Consider the following 13,310-nt stretch of genomic DNA (forward strand, 5'->3'; position numbering starts at 1 on the left):
AAGCTGGTGTGCCAAACAGTCACAGGCCAGAAGGAGAAACAACATGCCTGATACAGTTGTAATAGGTGACTCCATAGTGAGACACGCTGCTGTCCCACACACCAGACTGAACAAGGGAAAGGGTACAGTAAGCTGCCTGTAGGCTGCTACAATATGCCCCATAACACAAGTATGCAGGTCACCCCAAAGCAAGTAGAAATATGATGCAGTCATAGTCCATGCTGGTGTGAATGACCTGAGATGTACCTCCCCGGACTACATGAAAAGAGACATAGATGAGCTCTCCGATTATGTAGTCCAGGCCGGTATGACAATGACCATTCGCAGCATCCTACCCTCACCAAGAATGATGCCACAGTACATACACAGAATGATTAGTTATAACAAGTGGCACAATTACTGGTGTCATTCCAAGGGGATCCAATGTTTGTCTGCTTGGGATGTTATGCTTGACAAGCCACGCAGCTGTTCCAGGAATGGCTTGCACCTGTTACCCCTGGGCGTCTGGATATTGGATAAGGCTTTTGCCACCTCCATAGAGCCTTTCGTAGGCAAGGCTGAAAAGACTAACCCACCACCCTAGAAAACATAAGTGGAAAGAAACATAAGGGTAATGCTGACCAATGCCAAATGTGTAAACCTCAATATGCATGCTCCCGAGGCCCTCCCAAGTATGGAGAACATCGATGTCTGTGCAGTGACAGAAACCTGCTGCAAGCCTCCTGACAGCACACCAGCACTACCAGGTTATACCACATACCATGCGTTATGGACCCAAAACCTGGAACAAAACATAAAACGAGGGTGAGTATCCATATTCAGCACAGACACCTATACGTCCAGGTAACTGACAATGCACAAGGCATTGGAGCCCACCCATGTGCAACTAACCATAGGCAAGACTGCCGTACAGTCTGTAGCATGCTACAGACCACACTCTCACACACAGGAAACCCACCCAGCCATCCTGAAGACACTGGACAGTATGAATGTTCCACCAAATACCAAACAAGGTACTCATAAATTACCACATAGGTGGTAAACCATTATGTATGGAAGGAGTAATCAGGGACCTAGGGACACAAGTGGACAGTAACCTGTTATGTGACACTCACATTGCCAATGTGGCTAGGAAGACTGTCTATATTGGACACCGTATCATGAAAGGATTCACATCTATGTCAACAGAGGTCATTGTGCCCCTATACTGTTTTCTTATCAGACCCATAATCTAGTACAATGCCTCATTTGGGATGTACCTTACCTGACACCTGCAGCAGTTAGAAAGACCTCAAAGGTACCTCACCAAGTGGATAAAGGGTCTCAAATATATGTCATATGCTGCCTGGCTGTAGACACCCCAGCTGAATGCAGTCACTTACCGCCTACACAGAGGCATTGTATGTCTGTTGTACAAGGCCATGTCCAACACAGGTGAAATGGACATGTTCCACCCCAGAAAACTCAAAGCCATCGGAGCTGTGAGAGTGAGAGATGTCAACCTCAACACATAATGAAATAGGATGTGATGGAGGGACAGATACATAACCCAGAGGCTCCCCACACCCTGGAACAGAATCCCACTCCATGTTAGGCAGAGCCCCTCACTTACACTCTTTAACAGGAATCTTGCCAAGTGGATGGATGATCATAGATTTACATTGGGGGTCTTCACTGTGTCACGTCCAGATGGAGGCACAGCAAAGCAAATCATAAATGGCCACAATATTCACATAGCAAGGGGTGGCGAAAGCCACACACACTCTGGCTAGGCTTACAAATGCCCTAAGGTGGATAGCCTAGTATGAACCTATGAACCTATGAAGATACAAATTGTACAGGACACTAAGGATAATCCCAAGGCTTCCTCAACTGATGGTAGGAACCGCGTTGGGAATTCACAGATATGCTCTGAATCACACAAATATTACAAACAACATACCAAACACACACACACATATTGCCAACATACATCCTGACAGGTGCAGTGCAAACCCCCCTCCCCAGAATGCAAAATATCTATCCCAGCAGACTGCTGGCCCCCTGACATTGCAGATGCTGAGGTAACAGCCAGCATCTACAAAGCAAAACACACAGCAGCAATGGTATGAGATGGTGTCCTGGGCTGAGTCCAACATGGACTCCAAGAAGAATGGAATGCCAAATCACACTACTGCTCAATGTCAGCCTTACCACAGGATATGTACCCAAAGAGCAGTGTACAACAACAGTGGTCATTCTCAACAAAGGTGTTGCCTGAATGGATACTGAAAATGACCACCCCAGAATCCTGAGAAGCTTGGTCTGCACAGCTATGGAAAGGATCAGCATGTACCTCAGACATAAAGATACTGGGAACCTACTGACACTGGACCCTACCCAGTGTGGCTTTCTTAAGTGCAGATCCTGCCCCTAAACATGTTTGACTCATTTGAAACAGTCATTAAGGTCATTGATGAGGGCAATGTGGTCCACACAGCGTAGCTGGACCTTGCAAAGGCTTCCATACAATACCCTATGTGTTCATTATAGATATGCTCACCAGCTTAAATATAAACCCCTATGTCAGTAGAGGGGTTGCAAACCAGACCAGTGACAGAACTGACATGGTCAGACATGCTGCAGCCATGTCAGACTACAAACCAGATATAACTGGCATCCCACAAGGCTTGATCCTGGGACCTCCCTCGTTTGGTTTATATGTCCCATAGGTACAGGCCAACATGGAAGGACTGTGTCTGAACATGTTTTCAGAGGACTACAAACTGCCCACCATATCTGACCCTCCAGCTGACACAAGCATCCCACAAACGGGCCACATAGGAACACACAACTGGTGCCATAGCCATGTCAGCAAGCTAATTGCAGAAAAGTGTATAGTCAACCTCTGTGGATATACAGTAAGTGCCCACCAATTACCACATAGGTGTTAACCCATTACATACTTAACATGTAATGGGAGACCTGGGGACACAAGGTGATAGATATCCTGCATTGGACAAACATGTGGCTGTAGTGTTTACAGAAACATACCATATACCCACCTAATCATGAAGGTTGTCAGATCTAGATAAGGGGAGGTCATTGTGGCTCTGCAGTCATCCTTCATCAGCGTTACAATTGACTGCAATAGCCCCTGTGGGATGTACCTCAGCAGACACCCCCATCAACTGTAAAGTCCCCAACAGTACCTCACCAGGAGTATCAAAGAGCTTGAACAGATGCCATGTGTTGCCTGATTAAACAAACTGCAGCTACACATACTGCCATACTGCCCACCCAGAGGCAAGCTGTGCCTGATGTATAAAGCCATGTCCAAGCTGGAATCAATAAACATGCGGCACCTTGTACAATCTGAATGGCAGTGAGCTATGCACATGAGAGACCTGAACCCCAGCACTGCCATACATAGGACAAGCTGTACTGCATGATCCATAACACAGAAGCCACCCCCACTCATGAGTAAACTCCCAGTACAGGTTATCCATAGAGTCACTCATCTATTCTCCTCAAGAGGAATCATTATGAGTGGATGGGAGATGGTAGGTTTACCCTGGGTATCACTGTTATGTCACAGGTAGACGAAGCCACAGTATACTAACCATGACATATGTTAGGATACTTAATTCCACTGTCACATAGCAAATGAGCACATTCTGAGTAGTGTAAGAGTTACATAAGGGGGAGGAATAGAGTAGGAGATAGGTGACATCACAGGGGGGAATGGCAGAAAGAAATGCAGTTCATTGGAGTTCAGTGTTACATGACAGATGTCAGACACATATCATGGAAAGAGGAGTGCCACAACATAAGCATGGGAAAGTCAAGAAATGGAAGGTGTACACTATTGCCTACACCAAAGTTTCTTGCTGAGCGTGCATGCGCATGTGTGCGCGCCATGAAGTGTGAGTAAGACAGTATGCGCGCGTGTATGGCAGACTGAGCAGGTTGGAGCGTGTTGGCAGATGTTTAACACTGTTTGCGCTGGTGTGCACACGTGTAGGGCAGAGTGAGCATGTGGGAGCCTGTTGGCTGACTTGTAACACTGTTTGTGTGGGTGTGCGTGCATTTTAACCCGAATAACACGATTGTGAACCGTGTAAGCACGTGTGCGCACGTGTAAGCCACTGTGAGCGTGTTCCTGCTGGTATGCACGCTGCTCCCCCCTGAAGAAACAAAAAGGAAGAAGGAAGCAACTGAATTAGTAGGAAGCTAGCAGGGAATACTGCTGGAGCTAGCAGGTGAAAACAATTAGAAGCAGGCAATTACACAGGCAGAATAGCACAGCCCAGCACTTAAAACTCTGCAAACAGCAGTGCAGGATGTTTCTCTCAAGAGACACTGCAAGACAGGAGTAAGCTATTAGAAGTGAAAACTGAAAAAGCTGAACTCAGAGCAGAAATGTTAGGTGCTGCCATAGCTGTCATAATGAGACATAGGCGACTTGCTGAGGGTGGTGACAATGCAGATGGTGCCAGACAACCCACGGTGAGGAGACGGAGAAGAGTGTACAGGCCCAGGGTCACCTACCACGGGTTACATGAGCTGGAGATAGTAGAGTGCTATAGAGTGGACAGAGACCTCCTGCAGCAAATAGTTGAGCTGTGCAGGCCACGCCTCACACACAGAACCAACAGAGGGGAACCCATCCCAGTGGATACCAAGGTATGTGTTGGCCTAAGAATACTAGCAACAGGTACCTTCCAGAGACCAACTGGTGATATGATGGGGATATCACAGGCATCAGCCTCCAGGGTACTGCACCAGTTCCTGGATGCCATGTCAGCACCTGTTGGTGATCATGTATATTTCCCCAATGCCTGTGAGGTATTGGCCAGCAATATGCATCTCTTTCAGCAAATAGCGGAATACCCTGAGGTAGTGGGTGCAATAGACTGCATGCACATATGCATCAAAGCACCAGCCGATGATCGGGGTAGGGCCTACATTAACCGCAAGGGCTTCCCCTCCATCAACTGCAAGGTAATGTGTGATGCCCAGGGCATAATAATGAATGTGTGTGCTGGCTGCCCTGGGAGCTACCATGATTCCCACATCTGGCATTTGATGCAGCTGTACCAGACATTTGCCAATGGAGACATCCCACACAGACACCTAGTGGGGGATGCAGGTTATGCACTGGAGCCGTGGCTGATGACACCCATCAGAAACGCACACACACCTGAACAGGAATGCCATAATGAGGCACACGCACAAACACGTAATGTAATAGAGCGTGTGTTTGGGCTGCTCAAGTCATGGTTCCGGTGTCTGGACACATCTGGTGGAGCCTTGCAGTACACACCAACTACATGTACCCGAATTGTCATGGTATGTGCTATTCTACATAATATGATCTTGCGAAAACAGCTGCAGCAGGACCAGCATAGGGCTGGGCCAAACAGCCCCCCACCATTGCCAAGGCCATCACAGGCAGAGTGTGATTCGGAGGAGGAACAACCTGAGCCTGCCCCAGTAGGCAGAAGGAGGCGTGCCCAGTATGCCCTGGCCTTGGCAAAGAGGCAACGCATAGCACATACACTGGCTCAGTAGGAACCCTGGGAATGATACCCCCTCTGACTCACTCAAATAATAACACGGATGCCTAAAATGACATGACCTGCTCACAAACATGTACAGGGAGTGTAATATGTGCATCTGACAGAGGCAGCCCTGCAGCACCACCTGAGGCATGAATGCCATGTGTTTAGTAATGTAACACCATGTACTATATGCACACCTGAGGACCGTGACTAACATCCTACCCTCACCAAGCATCATGCCACAATATGACAATGAGATGATCAATTGCAATAACTGGCTGAAGTATTGCAGTTAGTCAAAGGGGATCCAATGTGTGCCAGCCTGGGATGACATGCTGAGCATGACATGATGCTCCACCTGCTAGGACTGGCGTGCACCTATCAGTGCAGGCCGTATGGATACTGGCAAAGGCTGTTGTTACCCACAGCGTGCCCTGAATAGGTAAGGCTCAAAACACAAACCTCCCTCCATAGGTATCATTAGGGATAAGAACCTAGATGTAATGCTACCCAATGCCAGAAGTCTAAACAGCAAGATGCATGCAGTCTAAACTCACCCAGTATGGAGAATGTTGATATCTGTGCTGTAACAGAAAACTGGGTCAAGGCTCACAACAGCACCCTAACACTACCAGGTTACACCTCATACTGTGCTGTACAGCCTCAAAACATGGAACAAGCTACAAAAGGAGGGTGACTAGCAATAATTGTCAAGGATAACCACACCCCCATGTTGGTACCACAACAAGAAGCAGCATGGACTAGCAATGGTCAAGTAACAGTGGCTAAAACTGCCTCCCAGTTTATAGCCTACTACAGACTACCGTCACAACACCATTATACTAGCTCCAACACTGTAGGACAAAAGTTCATAGAATCCATAAACCAAAATGCCCAGGAACAACGTACCACTCCCACAAGAGGGGTAAGCATACTGGATGTGATAATCAGCAACATGGGTACTGGATGGCAAGATGAGAAGTGTATTGCTTACTGGTAAGACCAGACCATAGAGTAATCACACTGGATATACACATCCTGACCACAGTCCCTGGCCAGAAAACCACAGTGAAAAACATGTGTAAAGCAAAAGTTGCACTCCTCCAAACTGATGTGGAATACATCAAAGGCCCTGTGCAGGTGCAAAATATGGGCCACACCTCAGAACCTGTTATACAGACATTCCATGAACATTGCCAGGAATGCTTGGATTATGCAATCCTAAATTAAAACAAGACACAATGCCATACACACAAGCATCTGGCATGGTGGACTCCAGCCATTACCAAACCATGCAAGAGAATGAGGAAGCTACTACATGATAGAGCAAACATAAAAAAAGAAGTAATCACTGATCAGTAGTATGGCAATAAGATATGTCCACACATACAATCCACTAAGGCCAGCTACAACAAGTTGAATCTGTGAATCTTGAGGCAATGTTACACCTGCCCCAAGTACACAGACAACCCTCAACTCCCCCAAGAAATACAAATATATGTGAGAGATGCAACCATTTATCCAAACTGGAGGCTGAGCTCCCTCAACTCAGTACTCCCAAAACTAGTCAGGAGGAGAAGGTAACCACACACACTACAAACCCAGTCCCACATAGACCTATGACAACTGCAAACCAAAGACATAAACACAGAAAAACATTCCCGGAGGCCCGAATTACAAACAAACCACACCAACAGAGGCCTCCAAAGCAGACACCCAATCAAACAACCTCCAAACATAGCACATGCAACACATAGTACACAAAGCTGGTGTGCCAAACAGTCACAGGCCAGAAGGAGAAACAACATGCCTGATACAGTTGTAATAGGTGACTCCATAGTGAGACACGCTGCTGTCCCACACACCAGACTGAACAAGGGAAAGGGTACAGTAAGCTGCCTGTAGGCTGCTACAATACACCCCATAACACAAGTATGCAGGTCACCCCAAAGCAAGTAGAAATATGATGCAGTCATAGTCCATGCTGGTGTGAATGACCTGAGATGTACCTCCCCGGACTACATGAAAAGAGACATAGATGAGCTCTCCGATTATGTAGTCCAGGCCGGTATGACAATGACCATTCGCAGCATCCTACCCTCACCAAGAATGATGCTACAGTACATACACAGAATGATTAGTTATAACAAGTGGCACAATTACTGGTGTCATTCCAAGGGGATCCAATGTTTGTCTGCTTGGGATGTCATGCTTGACAAGCCACGCAGCTGTTCCAGGAATGGCTTGCACCTGTTACCCCTGGACGTCTGGATATTGGATAAGGCTTTTGCCACCTCCATAGAGCCTTTCGTAGGCAAGGCTGAAAAGACTAACCCACCACCCTAGAAAACATAAGTGGAAAGAAACATAAGGGTAATGCTGACCAATGCCAGATGTGTAAACCTCAATATGCATGCTCCCGAGGCCCTCCCAAGTATGGAGAACATCGATGTCTGTGCAGTGACAGAAACCTGCTGCAAGCCTCCTGACAGCACACCAGCACTACCAGGTTATACCACATACCATGCGTTATGGACCTAAAACCTGGAACAAAACATAAAACGAGGGTGAGTATCCATATTCAGCACAGACACCTATACGTCCAGGTAACTGACAATGCACAAGGCATTGGAGTCCACCCATGTGCAACTAACCGTAGGCAAGACTGCCGTACAGTCTGTAGCATGCTACAGACCACACTCTCACACACAGGAACCCCACCCAGCCATCCTGAAGACACTGGACAGTATGAATGTCCCACCAAATACCAAACAAGGTACTCATAAATTACCACATAGGTGGTAAACCATTATGTATGGAAGGAGTAATCAGGGACCTAGGGACACAAGTGGACAGTAACCTGTTATGTGACACTCACATTGCCAATGTGGCTAGGAAGACTGTCTATATTGGACACCGTATCATGAAAGGATTCACATCTATGTCAACAGAGGTCATTGTGCCCCTATACTGTTTTCTTATCAGACCCATAATCTAGTACAATGCCTCATTTGGGATGTACCTTACCTGACACCTGCAGCAGTTAGAAAGACCTCAAAGGTACCTCACCAAGTGGATAAAGGGTCTCAAATATATGTCATATGCTGCCTGGCTGTAGACACCCCAGCTGAATGCAGTCACTTACCGCCTACACAGAGGCATTGTATGTCTGTTGTACAAGGCCATGTCCAACACAGGAGAAATGGACATGTTCCACCCCAGAAAACTCAAAGCCATCGGAGCTGTGAGAGTGAGAGATGTCAACCTCAACACATAATGAAATAGGATGTGATGGAGGGACAGATACATAACCCAGAGGCTCCCCACACCCTGGAACAGAATCCCACTCCATGTTAGGCAGAGCCCCTCACTTACACTCTTTAACAGTAATCTTGCCAAGTGGATGGATGATCGTAGATTCACATTGGGGGTCTTCACTGTGTCACGTCCAGATGGAGGCACAGCAAAGCAAATCATAAATGGCCACAATATTCACATAGCAAGGGGTGGCGAAAGCCACACACACTCTGGCTAGGCTTACAAATGCCCTAAGGTGGATAGCCTAGTATGAACCTATGAACCTATGAAGATACAAATTGTACAGGACATTAAGGATAATCCCAAGGCTTCCTCAACTGATGGTAGGAACCACGTTGGGAATTCACAGATATGCTCTGAATCACACAAATATTACAAACAACATACCAAACACACACACACATATTGCCAACATACATCCTGACAGGTGCAGTGCAACTTCCCCCCCCCCAGAATGCAAAATATCTATCCCAGCAGACTGCTGGCCCCCTGACATTGCAGATCCTGAGGTAACAGCCAGCATCTACAAAGCAAAACACACAGCAGCAATGGTATGAGATGGTGTCCTGGGCTGAGTCCAACATGGACTCCAAGAAGAATGGAATGCCAAATCACACTACTGCTCAATGTCAGCCTTACCACAGGACATGTACCCAAAGAGCAGTGTACAACAACAGTGGTCGTTCTCAACAAAGGTGTTGCCTGAATGGATACTGAAAACGACCACCCCAGAATCCTGAGAAGCTTGGTCTGCACAGCTATGGAAAGGATCAGCATGTACCTCAGACATAAAGATACTGGGAACCTACTGACACCGGACCCTACCCAGTGTGGCTTTCTTAAGTGCAGATCCTGCCCCTAAACATGTTTGACTCATTTGAAACAGTCATTAAGGTCATTGATGAGGGCAATGTGGTCCACACAGCGTAGCTGGACCTTGCAAAGGCTTCCATACAATACCCTATGTGTTCATTATAGATATGCTAACCAGCTTAAATATAAACCCCTATGTCAGTAGAGGGGTTGCAAACCAGACCAGTGACAGAACTGACATGGTCAGACATGCTGCAGCCATGTCAGACTACAAACCAGATATAACTGGCATCCCACAAGGCTTGATCCTGGGACCTCCCTCGTTTGGTTTATATGTCCCATAGGTACAGGCCAACATGGAAGGACTGTGTCTGAACATGTTTGCAGAGGACTACAAACTGCCCACCATATCTGACCCTCCAGCTGACACAAGCATCCCAGAAACGGGCCACATAGGAACACACAACTGGTGCCATAGCCATGTCAGCAAGCTAATTGCAGAAAAGTGTATAGTCAACCTCTGTGGATATACAGTAAGTGCCCACCAATTACCACATAGGTGTTAACCCATTACATACTTAACATGTAATGAGAGACCTGGGGACACAAGGTGATAGATATCCTGCATTGGACAAACATGTGGCTGTAGTGTTTACAGAAACATACCATATACCCACCTAATCATGAAGGTTGTCAGATCTAGATAAGGGGAGGTCATTGTGGCTCTGCAGTCATCCTTCATCAGCGTTACAATTGACTGCAATAGCCCCTGTGGGATGTACCTCAGCAGACACCCCCATCAACTGTAAAGTCCCCAACAGTACCTCACCAGGAGTATCAAAGAGCTTGAACAGATGCCATGTGTTGCCTGATTAAACAAACTGCAGCTACACATACTGCCATACTGCCCACCCAGAGGCAAGCTGTGCCTGATGTATAAAGCCATGTCCAAGCTGGAATCAATAAACATGCGGCACCTTGTACAATCTGAATGGCAGTGAGCTATGCACATGAGAGACCTGAACCCCAGCACTGCTATACATAGGACAAGCTGTACTGCATGATCCATAACACAGAAGCCAACCCCACTCATGAGTAAACTCCCAGTACAGGTTATCCATAGAGTCACTCATCTATTCTCCTCAAGAGGAATCTTTATGAGTGGATGGGAGATGGTAGGTTTACCCTGGGTATCACTGTTATGTCACAGGTAGACGGAGCCACAGTATACTAACCATGACATATGTTAGGATACTGAATTCCACTGTCACATAGCAAATGAGCACATTCTGAGTAGTGTAAGAGTTACATAAGGGGGAGGAATAGAGTAGGAGATAGGTGACATCACAGGGGGGAATGGCAGAAAGAAATGCAGTTCATTGGAGTTCAGTGTTACATGACAGATGTCAGACACATATCATGGAAAGAGGAGTGCCACAACATAAGCATGGGAAAGTCAAGAAATGGAAGGTGTACACTATTGCCTACACCAAAGTTTCTTGCTGAGCGTGCATGCGCATGTGTGCGCGCCATGAAGTGCGAGTAAGACAGTATGCGCGCGTGTATGGCAGACTGAGCAGATTGGAGCGTGTTGGCAGCTGTTTAACACTGTTTGCGCTGGTGTGCGCACGTGTAGGGCAGAGTGAGCATGTGGGAGCCTGTTGGCTGACTTGTAACACTGTTTGTGTGGGTGTGCGCACATTTTAACCCGAATAACATGATTGTGAACCGTGTAAGCACGTGTGCGCACGTGTAAGCCACTGTGAGCGTGTTTCTGCTGGTATGCACGCTGCTCCCCCCTGAGGAAACAAAAAGGAAGAAGGAAGCAACTGAATTAGTAGGAAGCTAGCAAGGAATACTGCTGGAGCTAGCAGGTGAAAACAATTAGAAGCAGGCAATTACACAGGCAGAATAGCACAGCCCAGCACTTAAAACTCTGCAAACAGCAGTGCAGGATGTTTCTCTCAAGAGACACTGCAAGACAGGAGTAAGCTATTAGAAGTGAAAACTGAAAAAGCTGAACTCAGAGCAGAAATGTTAGGTGCTGCCATAGCTGTCATAATGAGACATAGGCGACTTGCTGAGGGTGGTGACAATGCAGATGGTGCCAGACAACCCACAGTGAGGAGACGGAGAAGAGTGTACAGGCCCAGGGTCACCTACCACGGGTTACATGAGCTGGAGATAGTAGAGTGCTATAGAGTGGACAGAGACCTCTTGCAGCAAATAGTTGAGCTGTGCAGGCCACGCCTCACACACAGAACCAACAGAGGGGAACCCATCCCAGTGGAAGCCAAGGTATGTGTTGGCCTAAGAATACTAGCAACAGGTACCTTCCAGAGACCAACTGGTGATATGATGGGGATATCACCGGCATCAGCCTCCAGGGTACTGCACCAGTTCCTGGATGCCATGTCAGCACCTGTTGGTGATCATGTATATTTCCCCAATGCCTGTGAGGTATTGGCCAGCAATATGCGTCTCTTTCAGCAAATAGCGGAATACCCTGAGGTAGTGGGTGCAATAGACTGCATGCACATATGCATCAAAGCACCAGCCGATGATCGGGGTAGGGCCTACATTAACCGCAAGGGCTTCCCCTCCATCAACTGCCAGGTCATGTGTGATGCCCAGGGCATAATAATGAATGTGTGTGCTGGCTGCCCTGGGAGCTACCATGATTCCCACATCTGGCATTTGACGCAGCTGTACCAGACATTTGCCAATGGAGACATCCCACATGGACACCTAGTGGGGGATGCAGGTTATGCACTGGAGCCGTGGCTGATGACACCCATCAGAAACGCACACACACCTGAACAGGAACGCCATAATGAGGCACACGCACAAACACGTAATGTAATAGAGCGTGTGTTTGGGCTGCTCAAGTCATGGTTCCGGTGTCTGGACACATCTGGTGGAGCCTTGCAGTACACACCAACTACATGTACCCGAATTGTCATGGTATGTGCTATTCTACATAATATGATCTTGCGAAAACAGCTGCAGCAGGACCAGCATAGGGCTGGGCCAAACAGCCCCCCACCATTGCCAAGGCCATCACAGGCAGAGTGTGATTCGGAGGAGGAACAACCTGAGCCTGCCCCAGTAGGCAGAAGGATGCGTGCCCAGTATGCCCTGGCCTTGGCAAAGAGGCAACGCATAGCACATACACTGGCTCAGTAGGAACCCTGGGAATGATACCCCCTCTGACTCACTCAAATAATAACAGGAATGCCTAAAATGACATGACCTGCTCACAAACATGTACAGGGAGTGTAATATGTGCATCCGACAGAGGCAGCCCTGCAGCACCACCTGAGGCATGAATGCCATGTGTTAAGTAATGTAACACCATGTACTATATGCACACCTGAGGACCGTGACTAACATCCTACCCTCACCAAGCATCATGCCACAATATGACAATGAGATGATCAATTGCAATAACTGGCTGAAGTATTGCAGTTAGTCAAAGGGGATCCAATGTGTGCCAGCCTGGGATGACATGCTAAGCATGACATGATGCTCCACCTGCTAGGACTGGCGTGCACCTATCAGTGCAGGCCGTATGGATACTGGCAAAGGCTGTTGTTACCACAGCGTGCCCTGAATAGGTAAGGCTCAAACAATGCC

This window comes from Protopterus annectens, chromosome 1.part1, assembly GCF_019279795.1.
Source record: "Protopterus annectens isolate FY-2018-M chromosome 1.part1, PAN1.0, whole genome shotgun sequence".
Taxonomy (NCBI): domain Eukaryota; kingdom Metazoa; phylum Chordata; order Ceratodontiformes; family Protopteridae; genus Protopterus; species Protopterus annectens.